Source organism: Podarcis tiliguerta (assembly GCF_965153285.1).
Source record: "Podarcis tiliguerta genome assembly, chromosome: 1".
In the NCBI taxonomy this organism is placed as follows: Eukaryota; Metazoa; Chordata; class Lepidosauria; order Squamata; family Lacertidae; genus Podarcis; species Podarcis tiliguerta.
In genome coordinates, this window is record NC_139534.1 from 22673545 (window position 1) to 22695966 (window position 22422).

At 44.1% G+C, this 22422-nt stretch overlaps 1 protein-coding gene across 4 annotated transcripts in view; it reads right to left on the reverse strand.

Moving 5' to 3' along the window:
• Positions 1 to 4112, reverse strand: part of LNPK (lunapark, ER junction formation factor) — a 42128-nt gene extending 38016 nt beyond the window's left edge. For 2 of the 4 annotated variants that reach the window (XM_083411727.1, XM_083411725.1), the window contains exons 1-2: positions 3665 to 3861; positions 2022 to 2098 (exon numbers count right to left, since the gene is read on the reverse strand). The gene's annotated coding sequence lies outside the window, so the exon portion shown is untranslated. Of the gene's footprint in view, positions 1 to 2021; positions 2099 to 3664 lie in introns of all 4 variants that reach the window. The other 2 variants (XM_083411726.1, XM_083411724.1) reach the window with 1 other exon arrangement.
• Positions 4113 to 22422: the final 18310 nt, after the last annotated feature.

The window sequence follows — 22422 nt, forward strand, 5'->3', positions numbered from 1 at the left end:
AACATACATGTGTTTCATGTTATGCTTCAGATTGTATATTCTGTTTTGCAAATCTGAAGTCATTAGAAAACCTACACCCTACAATACCACATAGCCAGAGAAGTACTATACAATTCTACTCCATAAATTATAAGCAAATCTTAAAATTAAAAGCACGTTACCAATCAGTTAGGTGACTAGGATTAGTAACTGCAGATCTACAATGAGATGTCTAAGAAATGAATAATATTTTGCAAGAATTTCAATATTAATTTTATCATGAACTTTGTGCAAGTATCAGAGAAATGTTATTGAAATTCAAGACTTCCATTAATGCAAATATGGTGTAAGACAACTCAAATTAATTCACTTGCCTCAAAGTATTTTTAATGGTACTTCAATTTCTTGGCATAATGGCCAAGAGAATCTAGAATACCTGTCAATGCAAATTGTGGAACAGGATTTCTGACATGGGGGTTTCTCTGCAAGCTGGACAGAAAGCACCACATTGTATCATAATAGCCTACACATGCCACTCAAAAGGCTGTAATCATAAACACACTTACCTGAGAGTAAGCCAAATAAATGGGGCTTACCTCTGAGTAGACATGTATAGAATAGAGCTGTCAGTCAGTCACTAACTAATAGGATCAGAGCAATTATTTGTGTTTCCACAATAGAAACCAGTGGTCTTATTGCCAACAGGAATGAAAAGAAAGAAAATCTTCCTAGATGGTGTCCAAGAAATTAACATTTTTAACTTTTATAAGTTAAGGTAATTTTAAAAACAAGTCTATGCAGATTTATTCCGATAAAGCTATTCATATGCTAGAAAAGAACACAATATCAATCATGGATGCTTCAAGGCTAGTAATTATTTTCTTAGACATGAGGAGAGGGGTTAATGTTACACAAACATTAACCTTTACCCCCCAAAAAATGAAAACAGGTATTTTATAATAATTACTTGTACTGCTCAGAAATATAAACTTAAACTAAATCATCGTAATCCATCTAACAAAAAGAGTTCTTTCCTATGTAAAAAAAAATACAGCTTAGGCCCAGGCTATCTGAAGGACCTGCCCAGGCTCCGAGATGTTCAGTAGAGGCCCTTCTCCCACCACCTTCACAGGCACATTTGGTGGGAAGATGGGAGGAAAAGGCCTTCTTGGTAGCTGTTCCCAACTTTGGAACTTCCTTCTTAAAGAAGCTATACGGGCTCCCTCTTTGATGTCCTTCCACTGGCAGATGGAGGCTGCTTAATTCTGACAGGTTTGGGGGAACTGGCTGTCTTTAAGGAAAGAGAATTCATTCATTTGTTGAATTTATATACCGCCCTATACCCAGAGGTCTCAGGACGGTTCACAGAATAAAATCAAAATAAAAAATCACAAAATACATAATAAAAATAAAAACAACAACCCAATAACCCCCCAAAACACATTTTAAAAGGGCTGTGCTGTTTTTACTATCTGTATGTCCATAGATTTGCTTTTACAGTATATAGTTTTAATTCTATAATACTTTAACTACTTCTTAAGCATTGTCATTTATATATTTTTAGATTTCTTATTTTATCCATGTTGTTTGAATTTTTGTAAGCTGCCTTGGGTCCCAGTTTGGGGAAAGGGCGGAATATAAATAAAATTAATTAAATAACAAACAAACAAAAGAAGAGATTTTTCCTTCCTGATAGGCTACAGTCCTATATAACCTCACTTCTAACTAAGCCCTACTGAACCCAACAGAGCTTGCTTCTTACTTAACAAACATGTATAGAATTGCATTGCATGAATTATGACACACTAAACCTTATATGGTATTTATGACTGCACACTTGTTATTGGACTCAGGAATCAATGGATCATCATCAAGGCTGCTACCCTAAACCGAGGGCTTCCCAACCATACATAGCTTATCCCGAAAATGTATTTACAAAATGTAGCCATGGAGGCTGTAAACTAAAGCAACTATATAGCTGAGGAGCAGCGGATAGTTTTAACACATAGTTTCCCTTCATATTCACTAGCCTACATTTTTATCTTCAAGTTGCAACACTTTCAACATTTACTTCATAATCAGGGAACATTCCTTGTGAGGTCAGAAATAGTTTGGAATGCTGAAGAAAACATCATTTGAGTATTTAAATCACTGACAAGCCACAATTTCAGCAAAAATACATCTGGGCAATTACTGAAAAAAACATGTAAGCTTTGAAGTGGGTAAATTACTAACCCAAAGGAACAATGCCAGAAGCAGAAGAAAATGATATATTTAAGCTATTATACCATGTCTAATTCCAGAGTGGACACCAAATGCCTGTACTTGTTCTCAAAGACATGACAGATACTATAGTTATAGACTGAAAATTAATAAGATGCTATCTTAAAATCACACAGGGTGACAAAGAAGCAAAATGGTGGGGTTGCTTTGGGCCTAGGCAGTTCACTGGGAAGAATAGGGCAATGTTTTTTTCTCACCAACCAAGGCAGAAAGCCCAAACAGGATGACTTCTGGTTCCTCCACCACTAAACACCCCCATAAAAATCAGTGACTTGTTTCAGCCAGTAACGACACACACTTTTAAGGTCCCTTAACTAATGTTTCATACTTGAAAGCAGCTAATCCAAAATACGCTCTTCCTTTTGAATCAGTCCCAAGACCAGAAAAATCAAATGTAACCCTCATGCTTAAGTCACCAGATTTGGGTCTAGAGCACATAAAATGTATGAGATATGGGGGTGGGGGTGCCTATGTAGTGCATACTTCTCCACAACCAGAATCCTTCCTTACACAACTTTCCTCCCCTCGCTGCATCACATTTATACAAAATAAACTGAAACACGCCAAATCATTTTAAATTTACCAGAAGTGTGTAAGGCCATATATACACATATATAGATGTATACACACACACACACACACATATATATATACAGTTACATATGTGTGTGTGTATATGTGTGTATGTGTGTGTGTATAGATAGATAGTGTGTGTATATTTGTATATTACTTGTGTGGGTATATGTGTGTATATGTATACAATGATCCCTGATTATGATCGCCTTAAAACATAGGTAAGAGGGAGAAATTCAGGTAGTTATGGTGGCCCATTAGGAAAACTCCCCCAAGCAACTGTAGCAAAGGCCGCATGCTGGTTTGGGGTTAAAATGAAAACGTGATCACGAAGGATGCCTCACCCTGGCCCAAAATCGATTTTCAAAACCAGGCCTGCGATATTGTTAAAAACCATGCCTGTAAATATGCAAAGAGTTCCTGGCACCGCCCCCCTTCCCCCCCCCCCCCATATTTCACTCCTATTGAATTCAATGGGTCTTGCTCCCAGGTAAACTGTTTTAGGTCTGCTGGGCTAACGTTGTTCCCACGTACTTAGGATCAAAGAGCAGGGCAGGCGGTGGCGGGGGAAAGGTATTTCTACTCTGGCAAATCTCTCTCACTCTGGACGTGGACCTTAACAGGTTCACTGGGCCGAGTTCTGAGGAGCTGACTGACCCAACGCCCCTTGTTTTGCTTTCCTGAGCCGCTGCCCCCGCCCCCTTGAGCTCCACAGGCCGCCTTCGGCTACTACTTTTACCAGTTTCCCACACGACCTCCCCCTGCCTCTCTCCCCCTCCGAGTTTCCCCTCAGCCAGGCTCGTTCCTCCTACAGACGCCACGAACACACCTCTTTCTCTGCGCCTCGGGTTTGAACGCGCACCTTCCCCGCCCCGCTGGAAGCCGCACTGCCGCGAGGAGGAGGAGGAGGAGGTGGACGGGGCTCGTCGCCGCCTCGTCTGCCCCCCTCCCCGCCCCCAACTTCCTCCCCGTCCCTCAAACCCAGGAACGACGTGCGAGCGCTGGCAACGCACGCAGCGCGGCCATCTTGGGAAAGGGCGGTGTGTAGTAGAGACCGTCCTAAGGGGGGGGGAGAACGGGCGCAGAGCGGCCATCTTGGAAAAGGGAAAAAGGGTCCATCGCTTTTCGCCCCGCCTCCGCCGCTGCGGTCGGGCTGATAAAAACACCTGCTTTTGGAACGCAACGCGCGCTGTGCGTGTTTTGTTTTTGTGTTTAAGGCGCCCGCGCCTGTTCTGGAGGCCAAGCTGAAGCTGCCCTCGAAAGCGTGCAAAAGGGACGAGTCGAGCTTGATTCATAAGCGGGCGGGCAGAGGAACCAACGTAACAAGCAGGATTGGGAGGAAGGCGGAGCGAAGGTGGGGGGGGATAGGACGGTTGCCTGTCGCTTCCTCGCTGCTGCTATTGTCAGCCGTCCAGATCAGGCTCCGCCCCTTTGCCGGTCGTTGAGTTTGGGCGGGAGGAGGACGGGGGGGCTACTGGGTGTTGCGCGGGAGTTTTGAGAGCGCGCGTCTAGCTGGAGGTGGAAGGAAGGAGTGAAATAACGTTTTCCGAAGGCGCTTTTTATTGCTGACTAGCTAGAAATGCCTGCTTTCCAAGCAAAGCACTTATTCCGAGCCAGCAGGGAATGGAAAGTGACTCCTTATTACTGGGGTCACTTGTCGGGCAGGGCTTCTAAAATATATTAAGTAATCGGTTTCCTAAGGCAAGTCATTATTTCAGCCCCAAAGTATGTTGTGTTGGAAACCATGGTGGGGGACTTCCCCAAGTGTTCTGGGCTGGTTCTTTGGCAAGTACACCATATAAGGCTCGCTGACATGATGATATTCTTCTTTGCAAACCGCTCGAGGGATTTTTCTGGTACAATCAAGCAGTATACAAGTTTTATGAAACAATAATAAGATCTAGTAGTGCCCCATCTACAGTATCACACAACACACCTTTAGAACACACTGGAAAAACATTACACACACACACACCCCAAAAAAAATGGTAATGGTAGTGTGCTGGGAATAAGGGTGCTGGGAATTTTAGATCTATTGGGAGTGAACTATGGTTCCTATAATTATTGGGGGGGGCGTGCTTTAAAGCAGGGGTCAGCACACTTTTTCAGCAGGGGGCCAGTCCACTGTCCCTCAGACCTTGTGGGGGGCCGGACTATATTTTGAAGAAAAATAATGAACGGATTCCTATGCCCCACAAATAACCCAGAGATGCATTTTAGATAAAAGCACACGTTCTACTCATGTAAAAACACCAGGCAGGCCCCACAAATAACCCAGAGATGCATTTTAGATAAAAGGACACATTCTACTCATGTAAAAACACGCTGATTCCTGGACCATCCGCGGGCCAGATTGAGCAGGAGATTGGGCCGGATCCAGCCCCCAGGCCTTAGTTTGCCTACCCATGCTTTAAAGTTTGGTGTGGATGCAGATCCCAAAAGTGTTCTTACCCCTCTCTGCAATTGTTACTACACATTTCTAAAAATGCTCTCCCCCATGTTGTAGTCATTTTGTAACCATGTTGTAACAGCAGCTGCTGGTTTTCGTAAACTGATTGCAACAGTTCTTTTGTTTCAGACAAATACTGTATATTCTTACAGCTGATCACCTGATTCCATAGAATAGCTTCAATATTCGTTATCAGAACGAAGAGGTGGAAGTGTATGTGAAAAGAAAGCAGTGTACTTATTTCCAGTCTTAGTGTGTCAGAAATATATCAGACTCCAAGGTGCAAAAAAAAAAAGAAGTAACGTCATATGAGCAACTTGCAGTCCTTTTGGGATAAAGTTGAAATTTGCTTGTAGGACACAATATCTGCTCATGATAAATTACTTTACTAATTTCTCAAAGGCAGGCACATCTGAAGATAGAACAGTATTAATTATGATCGCATCCACATTTATCCAGAAGTAATCGACAATGGGTCATACGGTACTTATATAAAAAAATTCAAAAAAATATTTGCAAAAATTAGGATTTCTGGCAATTGGCTGAATAGGAGAAGATCCTGGGAAACAGAAGAAGCCTTGCTGTTCTTAACTATTGATTAGCTCCCCTAACTTGCAGAAATCTTCCTTACAATATATGTGTATATTCAGATTAAAAGAAAAGGGAAAAGGGTTGAGTATGAAGAGGCAATGAATGGAAATTGGCATGACACCAGTTTTGATGGTGTGAAACAATCACTCTGATCCAGATAGTGCAGTGGTACCTTGGTTCTCAAACTTAATCCATTCCGGAAGTCCGTTCCAAAACCAAGGCATGCTTTCCCATAGGAAATAATGTAAAACAGATTAATCCGTTCCAGACTTTTAAAAACAACCCCTAAAACACCAATTTAACATTAATTTTACTATCTAACGAGACCATTGATCTATAAAATGAAAGCAATAAACAATGTACTGCAGTCACACAATCAATCAATCAGTAGCTGAACTGGGTTCCACACAGTCGCAAAAACAAAACAAAAAAAGCCACAAAAACGCAAAATAGATAGCAAAAACAGGCAGATCTCAGCATAATACTCAAGTATGGCACTCAAAACAGAAGCGTAACACTCAAAATGGAGCACGTTTGGCTTCTGAAAAAAGTTCGCAAACTAGAATACTTACTTTCAGGTTTTCAGTGTTTGGGTTCCAAGTTGTTTGAGTACCAAGGCATCTGAGAACCAAAGTACCATGGTATTTGCATACTGGGCTCCTATACCTGCATAAGTTTATCTACACACTTGAGTCACATGGATAACTCTGTGTCTTCTTGTTTGTTCAGTTGTCTGCATATAACTGCTTTACCCACCTTTTTTCCGCAAATGAATAAGTTCACCAGAGACCACAGAACCTTAGATCAGTGCATAATGGAACAGTGGGTGTTGGCCTATGAAAACCATCCAAACTAAACAGATTTTAGCTTTATCCTATGGGCTTGCAAGTACTGTGAAGCTTATAAAAATTGCAGACTTCCATCAACACTGATTAAAGGTCTCGCTTTATCATCAGTGTAGGTGAATGTAGACAGCCGTTTATCAAACTGGTAACTTACCACAATCTGCATGTATCTGCTTTGTCAGGCAGCCACCTGTATTACCCTGCCATGCATTTTGAAGATCATTTTTCCACATAGCAATCAGAAATTCATAGAATCAAGGGAGTGGTAAAATTATCCTCACCGTTTGGCAGGATGTTGCAGACTGAACTCTAGTCAGTTATGAGGGTCAGATGGTATGAGGGCGGCAACTGCCCACAAAATAAATGATCCAGTTGGGGTCAGACAGGCCAGGAATGATTTAGCATACGTTTCAGTTGTATGAATATTAAAATATAGAAGAAGAAGAGTTTGGATTTGATATCCCGCTTTATCACTACCCTAAGGAATCTCAAAGCGGCTAACATTCTCCTTTCCCTTCCTCCCCCACAACAAACACTCTGTGAGGTGAGTGAGGCTGAGAGACTTCAGAGAAGTGTGACTAGCCCAAGGTCACCCAGAAGCTGCATGTGGAGGAGCGGAGATGCGAACCTGGTTCACCAGATTACGAGTCTACCACTCTTAACCACTACACCACACTGGCTCTCATGATATACTGCCTCACAACACGGCCACATTCATAACATATATTTAAAGCAATATCGGGTGTTAGAAGATGGATAGGACCTCTGGTGGGGGACACGTCATGCTCCTTCTGGGGTACCTTGTCCACCTTTGGTCCCCACCCTGCACTCAGCTCTCACCCGTGGCTCCTAGAAGCTGTCAGCATGTGACAGTGGCCATGCCTCAGGAACTGCTTCGGCTAGCCAGCTAAACCAGGTGAGGGTAGCCAATGGGTCTCAACCCCACTGCAAGTTAGGGGCTTCCCCTGCATGTGAACAAGACAGGCTCCAGCGGATTGGGCAGATGAGACAATGGTAGGTCCAACAATCAAGAAGGCAGTTTTTGCATGTGCTGTGGAGGAAAGTGAGGGGCAGATGGGGTTTGTCAACTTGGGAAGGTAGCCCATATAAGAGAAGGAAAACTCTGACTCTAAACCTCTGCTGCTTTGCGGGATATCTTTGGGAGAAGAAAATGCTAAGGCGTAAATCCAGAGTGGACTCCCTAGGACAATTGAATGACGCCTTGTACGCTTCTTTTGGGCAACTCCGGCAGTCAATCTGGTGCCTAACATTTTGCTTTCCTTTGGAGCACATCAGCGAGGCTGAGTGGGGGGTATTGTCATCTGGGCAGCCCAAGACTTCCATACACAATACTCAGGCTTGTGCCTCAGGAAGATCATTTTGGTGCTGCTAAAGCAGTGGTTTGACTTCACCCCCAAAGGTGCAGAGAGTAGCGCTTGGGGGGGGGAACTGTTGTCGCGCCACTCTTTGGTGTGTGGAGTGCTGCAGGGTGCGATATTCTCCCCAATGCTTTTCAACATCTTTATGCGCCCCCTCGCCCAGCTTGTGTGGAGTTTTGGTTTGGGTTGCCATCAGTACTCTGATGACACCCAACTCTATCTGTTGATGGATGGCCATCCTGACTCAGCCCCAGACACACTGATCAGATGTTTGGAAGCTGTGGCTGGATGGCTACGTGGGAGTTGGTTGAAGTTAAATCCTTCAAAGAAAGAGGTCCTTTGGCTGGGTCGGGACGATATGGGATTGGGGGGCCAACTCCCATCTCTTGCAGGGGTGGAATTAGTGCCAGCGCCATCTGTTAGGAGTTTGGGTGTAATCTTCGACACCTCCCTTTCTACGGAGGCGCAGCTATAACAAAGGCGGCATTTTTTCATCTCCGCCAAGCTAAGCAGTTACCTCTCTCGCCCTGACCTAGCCACTGTGATCCACGTGGCGGTCACCTTCAGGCTTGATTATTGTAACTCACTCTATGTGGGGCTGCCCTTGAGACTGACCCAGAAACTCCAGCAGGTGCAGAATGCCATGGTGAGACTCCTTAAGGGGTCCTCGCCATGGGATCACATTTACCCGGTGCTATAGCAGCTGCACTGGCTCCCGGTGGAGCACAGGATCAGTTTTAAGGTGCTGGTTTCAACCTTTAAAAGCCCTATATGGCATAGGACCCTCGTACCTACGGGACCGCCTCTCCTGGTATGTCCTACAGAGGACCTTACAGTCTTCAAATAAAAACATCTTGGAGATCCTGGGCCACAGGGAGGTTAGGCTGGCCTCGACCAGCCTGGCTATAGCCCCGATCTGGTGGAACGCTCGTGACAGAGACTAGGGCCCTGCGGGACTTGACATCTTTCCGCAGGGCCTGCAAGACAGATCTGTTCCGCCAGGCCTTTAGCCAAGGCACAGTCTGACCCCCTCTCTATCCTCACAGAACTCTACTCTAACCCAATGGTTGCCATTAATTTGATTCTGAATTGATTTTAGAATGTATTTTAATTAATTGACTGTGTGATTTTATATACACTGTGCTATTTTTACTTGTTGTTAGCCGCTCTGAGCCCAGCTTTGGCCGGGGAGGGCGGGATACAAATAAATTATTATTATTATTATTATTATTATTATTATTATTATTATTATTATTATTATAATATAATAATATCTTTATTGTCATTGCCCCCTTCGGGGACAACGAAATTACTTGGCTGCTCCATAAAAACACTAATTAAAAGAAATATAGTAAAATACATAAAACACCAATTAAAAAAATATAGTAAAATACAGCAAAGGAGATTTGATGACTTTCAAAGTCCGGGCTTCCCATTCAGGGCCGAGATCGCTCTGGAGAAGAAGCTGTTCTTAAGACGGCTTGTTCTTGTCTTCATCGTCCTGTATCTCCGTCCCGACGGCAAGAGCTCGAAGAGACAGTGACCAGGATGCGATGGATCTTTTACTATGTCCAGTGCCTTCCTATGGCACCTTGTGGCGTAAATCCGCTCTAAGGTGGAGAGTGGGCAGCCAACAATGCTCTCTGCTGCCTTCACAACCCTGTGCAACCCCATCCTGTCCTGGGTAGTACAGCTTCCGTACCACACACATAAGCCATAAGTAAGCACGCTCTCAATGGCACAGTGATAGAAGGCAAGCAGCAGTTTCTGCGGAAGATGGTTTTTCCTTAGTATTCTCAAAAAATACAGTCTCTGCTGCGCCTTCTTCACAAGCCCCCTTGTGTTGACACTCCAGGACAGATCCTCTTGTAACTCAATGCCCAAAAATCTGAACGTTGTTACCCTCTCCACACAGACCCCATCAATCAAAAGTGGCTGGACATTGCTCTTCTGTCTCCTAAAGTCCACCACAAGTTCCTTTGTCTTCCTTGTATTTATGAGCAAGTTGTTAGCTCTGCACCACTCTGTCAGCCGCTCCACCTCATCTCTATAATCCATTTCACCCTCCCTTTCAGAGATGAGCCCAATCACGGTTGTGTCATCTGCAAATTTGACAACCCTATTACTAGGGTGAGTAGCGACACAATCGTACGTGTAAAGAATATAAAGGAGCGGACTGAGTACGCATCCCTGTGGTGTTCCTATGTTAGTCTTAAGCATATTAGAGGTATAAGGGCCCAACCGAACCCTCTGGGGGCGGTCTGACAAAAAGTCCAATATCCACCCACAAAGTGATAACGGAAGCCCCAGATCTTCCAGTTTAGACATCAGACGTTGTGGTAGAATGGTATTAAATGCCGAGCTAAAATCTAAAAATCTAAAAAAAGCAGTCTGGCATAACCCCCCCGCTGCTCCAAATGTGCAAGGACAGCATGGAGGGCAATCGCCACAGCGTCCTCTGTCGATCTTTTTGTTTTATAAGCAAATTGGAATGTGTCCAGTCCCTCTGGTAGGCAGGCAATGACATAATTTCGTACCAGCTTTTCAAAGCACTTCATGATTATAGGTGTGAGTGCTACTGGACGAAAATCGTTCAGATCTTCCGGGTTAGGTTTTTTTGCTATTGGAACGATAATAGAGGACTTTAGGCCTCATCTTCAAAAGTGTTCATTTTACACAGCATGGTCATTTCAGCACAAATTCTGTCCTTTCATGCACCAGATCTAAAGCTATCTTAGGGATGTAACAGACCACACAGATTATGGGCAAGCAAGGCAGCTTTCCCAAAAAGCAAGCATGCAAACCAGTTGCCCAAAATGCAGCAGGAAAAAGGTATCCTAAGCATGCTTCACTAGAAATCAGAAATTTCTAGTGAAATTATTCTGGACTATATGATGTCTACAGCCATTCAGTATACAGTGGTGCCTCGCAAGATGAAATTAATTCGTTCTGCGAGTTTTTTCGTTATGTGAGTTTTTTCGTCTTGCGAAGCACCACTGTGTATTGACGGTTTCCCATAGGAATGCATTGGCGGTTTAAAAAAAAAGGCGCAAGACGTTTCGTCTTGCGAAGCAAGCCCATAGGGAAATCCGTCTAGCGAAGCAACTCAGAAAACGAAAAACTCTTTCATCTTGCGAATTTTTCGTCTTCCGAGGCATTCGTCTTGTGAGGTACCACTGTAATTTAAATTTAGTATGAGTGTTTTTTTAAATAACTTATTTACATTTCATATGGGTGAATGCATTCTATAGATGTGTGGTTACAGATTGCCGTGTATATCTGTGGATTTTCTTATTTAGACCCTCAGTCAGTATAAACAGTCTGTGGAGTCATTTCCATTCTAGAATGTTCTCTCTAGTAATGTGTTTAGACTAGAAGTCATAATATTCTCATCATATTCATACTTTGCTCATGTCTGTGATATTAGAACAGTAGCTAATTAGGCATGGTTAATACCCAACGCAGTGCATACAGTTTCTCTTATTATAACTATTTAATTAAGTTTGGGTTATGGTATTATTAAAAGACTACAAATTAAACTACAAACATAGTAATTATATATAATGCATCATATATACCATATTTCTATTGTTTAGTTGTAGATCAAGTATCACAGCTTTTCAGCCAAAGCAAAGCACTGGTTTTGTTGTTGTTTAGTAAAGGTAAAGGTAAAGGGACCCCTGACCATTAGGTCCAGTCATGACTGACTCTGGGATTGTGGCACTCATCTCGCTTTATTGGCCGAGGGAGCCGGCGTACAGCTTCCAGGTCATGTGGCCAGCATGACTAAGCCGCTTCTGGCTAACCAGAGCAGTGCACGGAAACGCTGTTTACCTTCCCGCTGGAGCGGTACCTATTTATCTACTTGCACTTTGACGTGCTTTTGAACTGCTAGGTGGGCAGGAGCTGGGACCAAGCAACAGGAGCTCACCCCATCACGGGGATTCGAACCGCCAACCTTCTGATTGGCAAGTCCTAGGCTCTGTGGTTTCACCCACAGCACCACCCGCTTCCCTTTGTTGTTGTTTACTTACTGTCAATTCTGTTATTCGACCCAGGTAAAGAATTGTCCCATTGGAATCAGCAGGACCTTTTACCACTGACTTTCATAGGGTAGGAACTATAACCTCTGTATTTAACAAAAGAACAGTGGATGTAATAATTTGTAACTGTCATATTTTTTCTTAACTCAGAATTTGGCACTGGAGGCAACCATCTCTGCATTCAACTATTAAGCCTTCATTTATTAGTTTAACAGCCATGGCTCCTCTCAGATAATCCTGGGAGTCGCAATCTGATGAGGATGCCAATAATTTTCTGAACCTTTTCCCCCATCATAGAACTACAGTTCCTAAGGGAGTGGGGATGACTCTCAAACCAGGTTAAATCCATCATATAGGTATAACTTCTGAGTGGCCAGTCTGTGGAGAAAGCCCTATTTGTACACATAATTAAAAAGTATAATTGATTCAAACTTCTCTGGAGCAGCTAGCAATACATTTGGTCAGTGAATGAACACAAGACTTGACCCCAAATAATTGAAACCTGATAGATCCATGAGAACAAATAATGAGAGTACAGAGAATAAGCAGGAATATGCCAATTGGCTTATCATATATCATACCATCCTATCTAGGCATTTTTACTTGAGCTGAATTCAATGGGACCTACTCCTAAGTATTAATAGGATTGCAGCCTTAAATGGTTATGTTCTTAGCTACAGTTTTAATGTTTAAAATTTTTAGAAACTGGGAGGTCTGGGGTTTTTTGTGCGTTTTACACAGTTTCATGCGGAACTACATGTTAGCTTGCAAAGCGGTACTAAACACATGCGTAATTGTTTTCAGTAAAATAAGGCGAACTAGTTCTGCTAATAAGATTGTGGCTTCCAACCAAGACAATGAACAGTGGGAGCACCAGAATGCAGAAATAAGACAATAAATATTTTTGGCACTGTTTCAAGGCTTCTCAAGGCCAGACGCGGCCATGTAAAAAGCAATGGCAAGAACTACAAAGATTATAAATGATATAAAATCGCAGTTAGTAATTCCTACGATCATGTTAAATAGAAGGCATATAAAATGATTCGTGTAACAAGATCCACATGTAAAATATTGCTATGTTTCAGTTAAAAATAAAAATGTGATTTAAATGCACTTTTTTCTTTTAAAAAAATTAGCATTTCTTTAAATTATATTATCTTGTGTGCATGCCCACATACAGACAAAATCTATTTTCACGGTGGAAGTATTGAGGGAAATTCAATTGTTCTGGACCATGTTTGGGCCTGTTAATATTTATGGTAACTGACGGCCCAGCCTTGCATGCTTTTCAAATGCACTGTTTCTGCAACAAGATGTTTTACCAGGTTGAGCTCCTGCCATGTGAGCAGCAGCTACTGTGTGCCCAAGGCAGAATTCAGCCCTTGAAGTGGAAGGCGGCTCTAGTTCCCTTGTAAAAATAAAACGGGTTGTGTGTTTCTTTTCTTATTAAACTCCAGCAAGAAAGTAGACAAGGTGAGGCATTCCCTCCGCCAACAGGTTATAATTTGAAGCATCACCTGATTACAACATATAGTTTTTGAATGCCAGGCCTAGAGAGCAAAGTTTGAGTGGAGGACATTTTGGTATAAGAGTCATCTCGGGAGAAAAAGAGCATGAAATGCTAATTTGATCCCCCCCCCCCCACAACACCAAACCCTCAAAGTGTCCTTGTCTTCCTTTCCACGGACAGTTCTGGATTTACAGAAGCCATCCCAGTTTCTGATTTGATCCCAGAATGTCCCGCTTTCCCCTATTTTCATCTGAGAAATGTTAGATGGTATGGAGCTATCCGACCCCGAGCCATCTGAAGGCAGCCCAGTATAGGGAAGGTTTTTTTAAAAAAATGTTTACTGTTTTATTATGTTTTTAATATATGTTGAAAGCTACCCAGAGTGGCTGGGGCAACCCAGTCAGGTGGACAAGGTATAAATAATTAAAAGATGATGATGGAATACATGACGTCCCTATTTTCATTAGGGAAATGATGGAGGGCATGCAACACTAAAACTTGAATTAATTCAACACATTGGACCACTTTATGTGTATAGTAGGATTTTTATCACGCTTTTTTTGAGTGGGGGGTGCTCGTGTAATCTCACTGTATACAAGTTGTACAAGTGGCAATAAAGTACTTCAATTTCAATTTCAATTCAATTTCAAAATAACAACAACAACAGCCGCTCTCCCGTGTCACATTGAAAATGGCTGGTGAAACACCACAAGAGAGTTATTTGTCTCATAGGTTTCTTCTGATGTGGCTCAGAGTTGAGGAAAAAATATATCCATTGTATGTGTGCACAGGATTTGGCTGTGCACATGGGAACCTGGTGTGGGGGATTATAAGCCCCTTCCTCTTAATAGCTTCTAAATAATGATCTAGCAAAGTTGCAGGTTCAGCCCTCATAAAGGAAAGCTGCAGATTCCTGCATTGCAGAGGGCTGAGATCTTCAGGGTCCCTGCCAGGTCTATCATACTACAGCTATGTCCATGGAAAGCAGAATTCTGCGTGTAAAGGACCCCTGGGCAGTTAAGTCCAGCTGAATTCAACTATGGGGTGTGGAACTCAATCTCCGCTTTCAGGCTGAGGGAGCTGGAGTTTGTCTGCAGACAGCTTTTCCTGGTCATGTGGCCAGCATGACTAAACCGTTGCTGCATGGAATACCGTGACGGAAGCCAGAGCGCACAGAAACACTGTTTACTTTTCCGCCTCAGCAGTACCTGTTTATCTACTCGTGCTGGTATGCTTTCAAACTGCTAGGTACCTCTGTGTGGGGATTAGAGTGAGTGAGCAAGGCTGGGATGGATGAGAATCCAGTCAACGGTGTAGCTAGCTGCTCAGGTGCCCAGGGTGGCGCATGCGCCCTGCACCCAGGGGTGAAGCTAGTCGCCCATGGGGGCGGGGCAAGCCAGGGCAGGGCACACAGCACAAAGCCTCTCCGCCGCCTCCCCCTCAAGCTGTAGGGCGGCTGAGGGAGAGGTGGTGGGCACACACAAGCCCCACGCTGCCATTTCAGACAGTGTGGAGCCAGGAGAAACATGCGGCTTGGGCACGCTGCAGGCCCCACGGTAAGTGCCGGGCCCCGCGGTGTGATGCCCAGTGCCAGCCGTGTTTTGTTGCATTTGTTGACTGAACTAAAAAGTTTTTGAGGCGGCCCCCCATTTTTTTAAAAAAAGCCTCATATTTTTGCCATTTTGTCACCCCCCTCAGTGATGACACCCGAGGCGGTCCGCACCCACCTCACCCCCCTTCCTATACCACTGAATGCAGTTGTCAGTTTCAGGAAGGAAAAGATGCTCTGGAATAGTACTCATAAAGCCACTTCCGACCTCGGGAGGAGGTGGTGTTGCGGGCTCCCGCCCCCAACACTTGCGCGGAGGCTGGCTCCCAGCCGTGCGCGATCTGGGGAATCCTCTGCCGCGGAATCCCCCTGGCCAGCCAATCAGCTGGCTTGGGGGTGTGGCTTGCCGCTTTAAGACAGTGGCGTAGCGTGGGGGGTGCAGGGGGGGCTGGCCGCACCGGGCGCAACATCTGGGGGTTAGGGTTAGGGTGCGCAAATCCACGGGTTAGGGGGTGCAAATTACTTGCCTTGCCCCGGGTGCTGACAACCCATGCTATGCCACTGCTTTAAGGCAAGCGCGGCAGAGGAGCTTCCTCTTTGCCGCCAATCAGCTGGGGAATTTCGCAACACTGTTACCGCTTCTCGCTTTGTCTTGTTTTGTGTTTTTGTCTTAGGTATTTTGTGGTTGCTTCATTGGTGTGGAACCTCATGGAAGCCTTGGTCTTTTTTACAGTCGTTTCGCTCGTCTGCAGCTTGGAAATTCTGTGATCAGCTGAGGGGCGCAAGAAGTACGGTTAGTGTGTCAGCAAGGGAGCGGGAGAAGGGAAACTTACCCGCTGCCTTCGGCTATTGTGCTAGATCCCCCTCAGTGATGACACCCGAGGCAACTCCCACCCACCTCACCCCTCTTCCTACACCACTGAATGCAGTTGTCAGTTTCAGGAAGGAAAATATGCTCTGGAATAGTACTCGTAAAACACCTGTTATTGGACACACCTGCCTTTGTTGCACCTCTAGGCCTGGGCTGGCACACCAGTGGCTCACTAGCTGTTGATGGACTACAACTCCCATCACCCCATGCTGGCTGGGGCTGATGGGAGTTGAAGTTCAACATCTGGAGGGCCACGGTTCCCCATCCCTGCTCTTGCCAGTAGGCCAGGCCTGCAGAATTTAGGCTGCATTTAGCTTGGCGGGGCCTATCAGCGACTCAATAAGCCAGCTATTTGTGCTATCTGGATAGGACTGCAAATATGGAAGTGGAGATGTCAGGTACTTGGCAAGCCACTGTATGTAGCTGGCAGGAGTAATAAAAACGCTAGTAGGAGTTAGGAGTGTGGCGAGGGACCACAGCTGAGTGACGGAGTACATGCTCTGCATGCAGAAGTTCTCAGAATCAGTCCCCTGGTATCACCAGTGAAAAGAACTTGAGCTGCGTACACACAACACCTTTCACATTGTACACATTGTGTATTTTTTATTGTTGTTAATTATTAAATGCGGAGATAGCAATATAAACATAATAATAAGTGCCTGGGTCATTAGTGGAAGGGGGCGGGCAGGCATAAAATAAAATAAGGCATAAAATAACATCTATGAAGACATTCTTCCCAACTTGTAATTGGATTAGACTGGTAACAAATTGACCAAAAACACAGAACCTTATATGAAACTAGCAGGCTATATACAAACAAAGAACAGGGTGCGCATTAGATTCAAAGTAACTCCAGACTAGTAAACAAATAGTCTTTGATTTCCAAATCTTTATAATGCAAGAAGGAAGAATGCATCATAAAGCTGACTTAGGCAGGCAGATTGGCATTTCGCTTGGTTCATCTTTCAGTTAAACACAATTCAAATGTCCCTGGGGAGGACAATGCTAATACCAAACATAACTGTATACGCTTTGCATATGAAATTCAATTTTAGCTTTAGTAGGGCCCATAAAATTGAAAACTGTACTATAAGGCCAATAACCTTTAATCAAATTTTATTGCTCAGGGAGGGAGATGGGCATTTTGGCTTTGTGCATTTTGCCCATCCGCTCCCTTGCAAATCTCCAGTCCTAAAACAGATATGTTTTTCTGTTGGTGTTTTTATGCAGTTTCGCCGAATGCTTGATAGATGTCATCACTTTTCCTTTATTAGAAAAGGGGCTATATTAACTGGGAAAGTGCCTCACTGGTTGCAGCTGACACCAAGCATTTAACAACAATAAAGTCTGCCTCTCTCTCTCTCTGCATTTCCCATAATAGCAAAAATTACTTTTTTATGGATTCCCTTGGCATGCCAGTGGGGGCATGATCCTTGCCTTCCATGAGAACATGGACCTTTACTCCTTTACTCCTCAATGTATAGGCCAGGATTTTTATTTTTATTTTGAACTGCTAAATTGTATTGCAATCACAATAAGACACCGGACTTGTGCTGTTGTTGCTGTTTCTTGAGCAGCTCCCTCACCCGCTTGTACCACACTTCCAGGAGTGATGGAAAGTTCCAGGAACAGTGCTTCCTGATTTGGGTTTCCTTTGGAGGAATATTCCTGGAGTTTTTGCTGCTTTTTATTATTTACAAATATTCAAGCTGAGTATAAGTGGAGGAAGACAGCAGGCAGTCACTCCAATAAGGCAGCAATACTCCATGCTATACCATTGTGGTGTAGTGGTTAAGAGTGGTGGACTCGTAATCTGGTGAACCGGGTTCGCTTCCCCGCTCCTCCACATGCAGCTGATGGGTGACCTTGGGCTAGTCACACTTCTCTGAAGTTTCTCAGCTTCACTCACCTCACGGAGTGTGTGTTGTGGGGGAGGAAGGGAAAGGAGAATGTTAGCCACTTTGAGACTCCTTCAGGGGAGTGAAAGGCGAGATATCAAGTCCAAATTCCTCCTCCTCCTCCTCCTCCTCCTCCTCCTCCTCCTCCTCTTCTTCTTCTTCTTCTCCTTCTTCTCCTACATCAGATCCCCAGAGAGAGGTCCCATGTCCTCAAGGTGCTGTCCCCCCCCCCCCCGATTCTGATGTTTAACATTCATGGGAGATCTCCAGTTATCTTCCCAAAATCTCCAATGAAGAATCACCATCCAACCACCTTGGGCTGGTAATCTCCGTAACAAAAAAAGTGATCACTCCGCAGCCCATAGAACAATCTTTTGGTTTAGTCTGAAGTGTTCGACTGTCTTAAGAACACACTTTTCTAAATAATTATTGCATTCCACTCTGCTTGTGAAATTCACCCAGTGCTTGCAGTTGTGTGCACAGATAGCAATTCTTAGCATTTATATTGCAAGCCCCTGAAAAGCATGGTTGGCTTAGAGACAGCCCATCAAGAAGAAGAAAAAAGCATTCTTTCCCACATATTCAGATGTCCTCTCCATTTGCCCTGTAAAGAGGGAGAGGGGGAGGGGAGACTGCTATGTACACACTATACATTTATACCTCATATAAAGCACACACACAAGGGATCCTGAGAACTGTAGTATGTTAAGGGTGCTGGGAATTGTAGCTCTGTCCCTAGGGCTCTTGGTACATTAAATGTGATTTAGGTGTCTGGTGTGTACTTAGCCTCCATAACAGTGCGATATATAGCAATCTGTTTCCAGGACCGATACCAGATTATGAAATAACAGCCAAGGCTCAACACTGCTGAGTCTCCCATCAGATTAGGCGTGGCCACCACCAACCCCAACCCCCCCAGCACATTTCCCCCCACCTCCCCAAATCCTATATGAAACCGTGCCACCCAAGAGGTGCACTCAGCAGTATGCAGATTCTATTAGCCGGCTGGACTACTTTGATTACACATACACACACTTCTGAAGCACAGAGTTCTGGGGCTTGGTTTTCCCATTTGTGAATATAGATTACAGGACAGGAACTCTCTCTCCCTCTTCACAGACATAATCACATGCTTTTTTTATTGAAGATAATGTCCATTAAGGGGGAGTTGGTAATAAGCTGGCTTACATGTTGAGGAGCTCTGCCTTTGAAATGAGGATAAAATGATCTACCCAGCTGCAGACCGTTAAGACCCTCGGTCCTTGTATGAAAGGGTGGGGAACATTTAATGGGTGTTTATGGCTTGGGAGAATCAGTTCCTCCTTTAAATGAAAGAAGTAGCAGAAGGGGAAAGAACATGATAAAAGACAGCAGTGGACTCAGAGAGGCCTCACACGCAGAATATCTGTTATCAGGATAACAGGATACCAAGCTGTCTGAGTCCTTCAGGACAAGAGAAGGGAAGCTGCTTTTATTAAAAACTGATTGAAGAGAAGTTTGTATTATTATATTTGGGCATGCCAGCAAAGGGTCAACAGAGAAGTATATGTGAGTCAAAAGCAAATATTTCCCCATTAAAAATGGCTACATTGCTATAAAACGAAGTGCTTAGAAGGCCTAAGCTTAGTGCTTAGAAGGCTTATTCAGGGAATAGGATTTTCCCCTTTTTAAAAAGCAAACCAGGAAATACTGCTAAGGCCTTTTATATAGGCTGTTCTGCGTTTGCGAGGGATAATTTGCTCTCAAATATGTGGGCAACCAGCCTAAATTCTCTAATTGAGTAGTTTACTGATAACCTCAGGCCATTAGGTGAATGTTACAACCTTAGCAAGAAAATAGTCCCATTAGGATTTTGTATTTGAATGTGGTTTGTGGGCTAGCGTAACTGTTTCCAAACCCATGTATTAATGAAAAGGGCTCCCCCCCCCCACCCTCTCATAGTTTGCAAATATTTCCTTTGAAATACCTACGCTCAAATTAAGTTGAAGGATTTGTTTTCATTCCCAAGAAAATACACACACACACACACGTCAACCACATAACCAATTTGCTGTGTGAACTGTCTGCGAAAAATAACAGTCATGTGGGGCAAAGTTTGAGAAATAATCCTAGAAAAGTATCGTTCTGAAATAAGAGAAGTCTGACCCTACAAGAAATAAAAGTATACGCCATGCCTGCAATGTGGGTACCTTTTATTAGCTAATGATTAGCTTATGTAAGCAATATAATTTGTTCGCGTCCCCTTATTCCTCAAAAGACAGAGATAACTTTATGTGTTGTTCTGTAAATCATGAAAGCATTAAATACTATGCTCCTTTCCACATTATATTGCTCTAACTAAGCAGTTTTCTTCTGTCTCTTTGGGTTTTTAGACAATCATCTTTTGCTTGCATACTACTACTACTACTAATAATAATAATAATAAGCATCCATTTGCAGAGAGATCCCAAATGGCATAACACAGCTTCTCCTGCCTTCTGCTTTCTCTCTTCCTTCCACATGACACAAACAAACGTTTAAAAAAAGTGAGTAATGGGGCAGGTGAAGGCATGAGAGAAGTATATAAGATTATGCATGGTGGATAAGGAGACGTTTTTCTCCCTCTCTCATAATACTAGAATACAGGACTATCCAAAGAAGTTGAATGTTGTAAGATTCAAGACAGACCAAAGAAAGTACAGTGGTGCCCCGCAAGACGAATGCCTCGCAAGATGGAAAACCCTCTAGACGAAAGGGTTTTCCGTTTTTCAATGCGCTTCGCAGGACGAATTTCTCTATGGGCTTGTTTCGCAAGACGAAAATGTCTTGTGATTCTTGCGATTTTTTTCGCTCCCCACCCCCTTTTTCTAAGGCACTAAGCTGCTAATAGCCTTTTAGCAGCTAATCCGCTATTCCCTTAAACCTTTAATAGCCGCTAAAAGCGCTAATCCGCTAATAGGGTTGCTTCGCAAGATGAAAAAACCGCTAGACGAAGAGACTCGCAGAACGGATTCTTTTCGTCTTGCGAGGCACCACTGTACAGTGGTACCTCGGGTTACAGACGCTTCAGGCTACAGACTCCGCTAACCCAGAAATATTACCTCGGGTTAAGAACTTTACCTCAGGATGAGAACAGAAATCGCGCAGCAGCAGCGGGAGGCCCCATTAGCTAAAGTGGTGCTTCAGGTTAAGAACAGTTTCAGGTTAAGAACGGACCTCCGGAACGAATTAAGTTCTTAACCCGAGGTACCACTGTACTTCTTAATGCGTCACAGAACTGGCACACTCATAAGGGAAGGTGAAGGACAGCTGTGGCATGCTCCTGGGAGGCCAGATTTGCTGCCCCCCCCCAATCACAGGCACCAGCTTGCCCCCAAGATTGAGGGGCACACGTGAAGTCATGCAAGCGTCGCACATTGTGTTGTCACGTTGTTTGGAGGAGCCAGCCATTGAAGCTGCAACGCCTGTTATAATAATAATAATTTATTATTTGTACCCCACCCATCTGCCTTCCAACAAACATTGAGGGGGCTGAGGATATCTCGGCCCCCTAGAGTTGGCTCGCCTGCCCCCAGCGCTGCCTCTACGGTAGCCCCTTGGTGTATAGGAGGTGTTGCTGATCTCCTCCCACCCTTGTTGCAAGTGTCGATCTTCATTCCCAACCCTTGTTCCTAATGGAGATCTTCACTCACCCCTTCTCCCCTGGCAGGGGGGCAGGGCATTTGGTGGTTTGCCTCAGGTGCCAAAATGTCTTGGGCCCACCCTGATACTGTTAGGATATTTCTGTTCCAGCTTAAAAGGGAGCAGGCTTTGTGTCACAGCTTGCGTATTTCCTGTTTCACAGGATGTTTATGTTGTGTCTTTGCTTTCGTTTCTCTCTCTCTCTGCTGGAGACATTTGAAGCAGGCAGTCATGTTTTTCTTTGTTCTGATCAACGCTGAATAAACTTCTAAATAATGCTCTCCTGGGTGCATCTTTCGCTGTGCATTATCTGCTGATAGAGCGTGCATCAGTTCTGGAATGTGGCAAGCTATTTCTGGAGCTCATGTCGCTAATTGCTGATACTGCGTGTCTACGGGAGATCGATGGATGTCCGGAGACGACGTGGAGTCGAGATGGACTTTGTCTCCCTGGCAGTATCCCAACAGATACATCACATAGTTAAACTACATGATTCGTTTCCACAAGGTGCAGCCTGACCGCCACCAATTTGGATGGCGTTAAAAGAGGATTAGGCAAAGTCGGTCAAGAGTAAGGCTGGTTGTCTCAGGCAGTATACTTCTGAATGTCAGTTGCAGAGAATCTTGTGAGGGTGCTGCTCAGGTCCTGCTTTGGGGCTTCCAAGAAGCCTCTGGTCAGCCACTGAGAGAACAGGATGCTGGCTCTATCCAACTCAGCACACTTTGACTGTGTACACATGACCATTTACTTCAGCTTCACTGCACTCCCAGTGATGGTGTTTGAAACTGACTA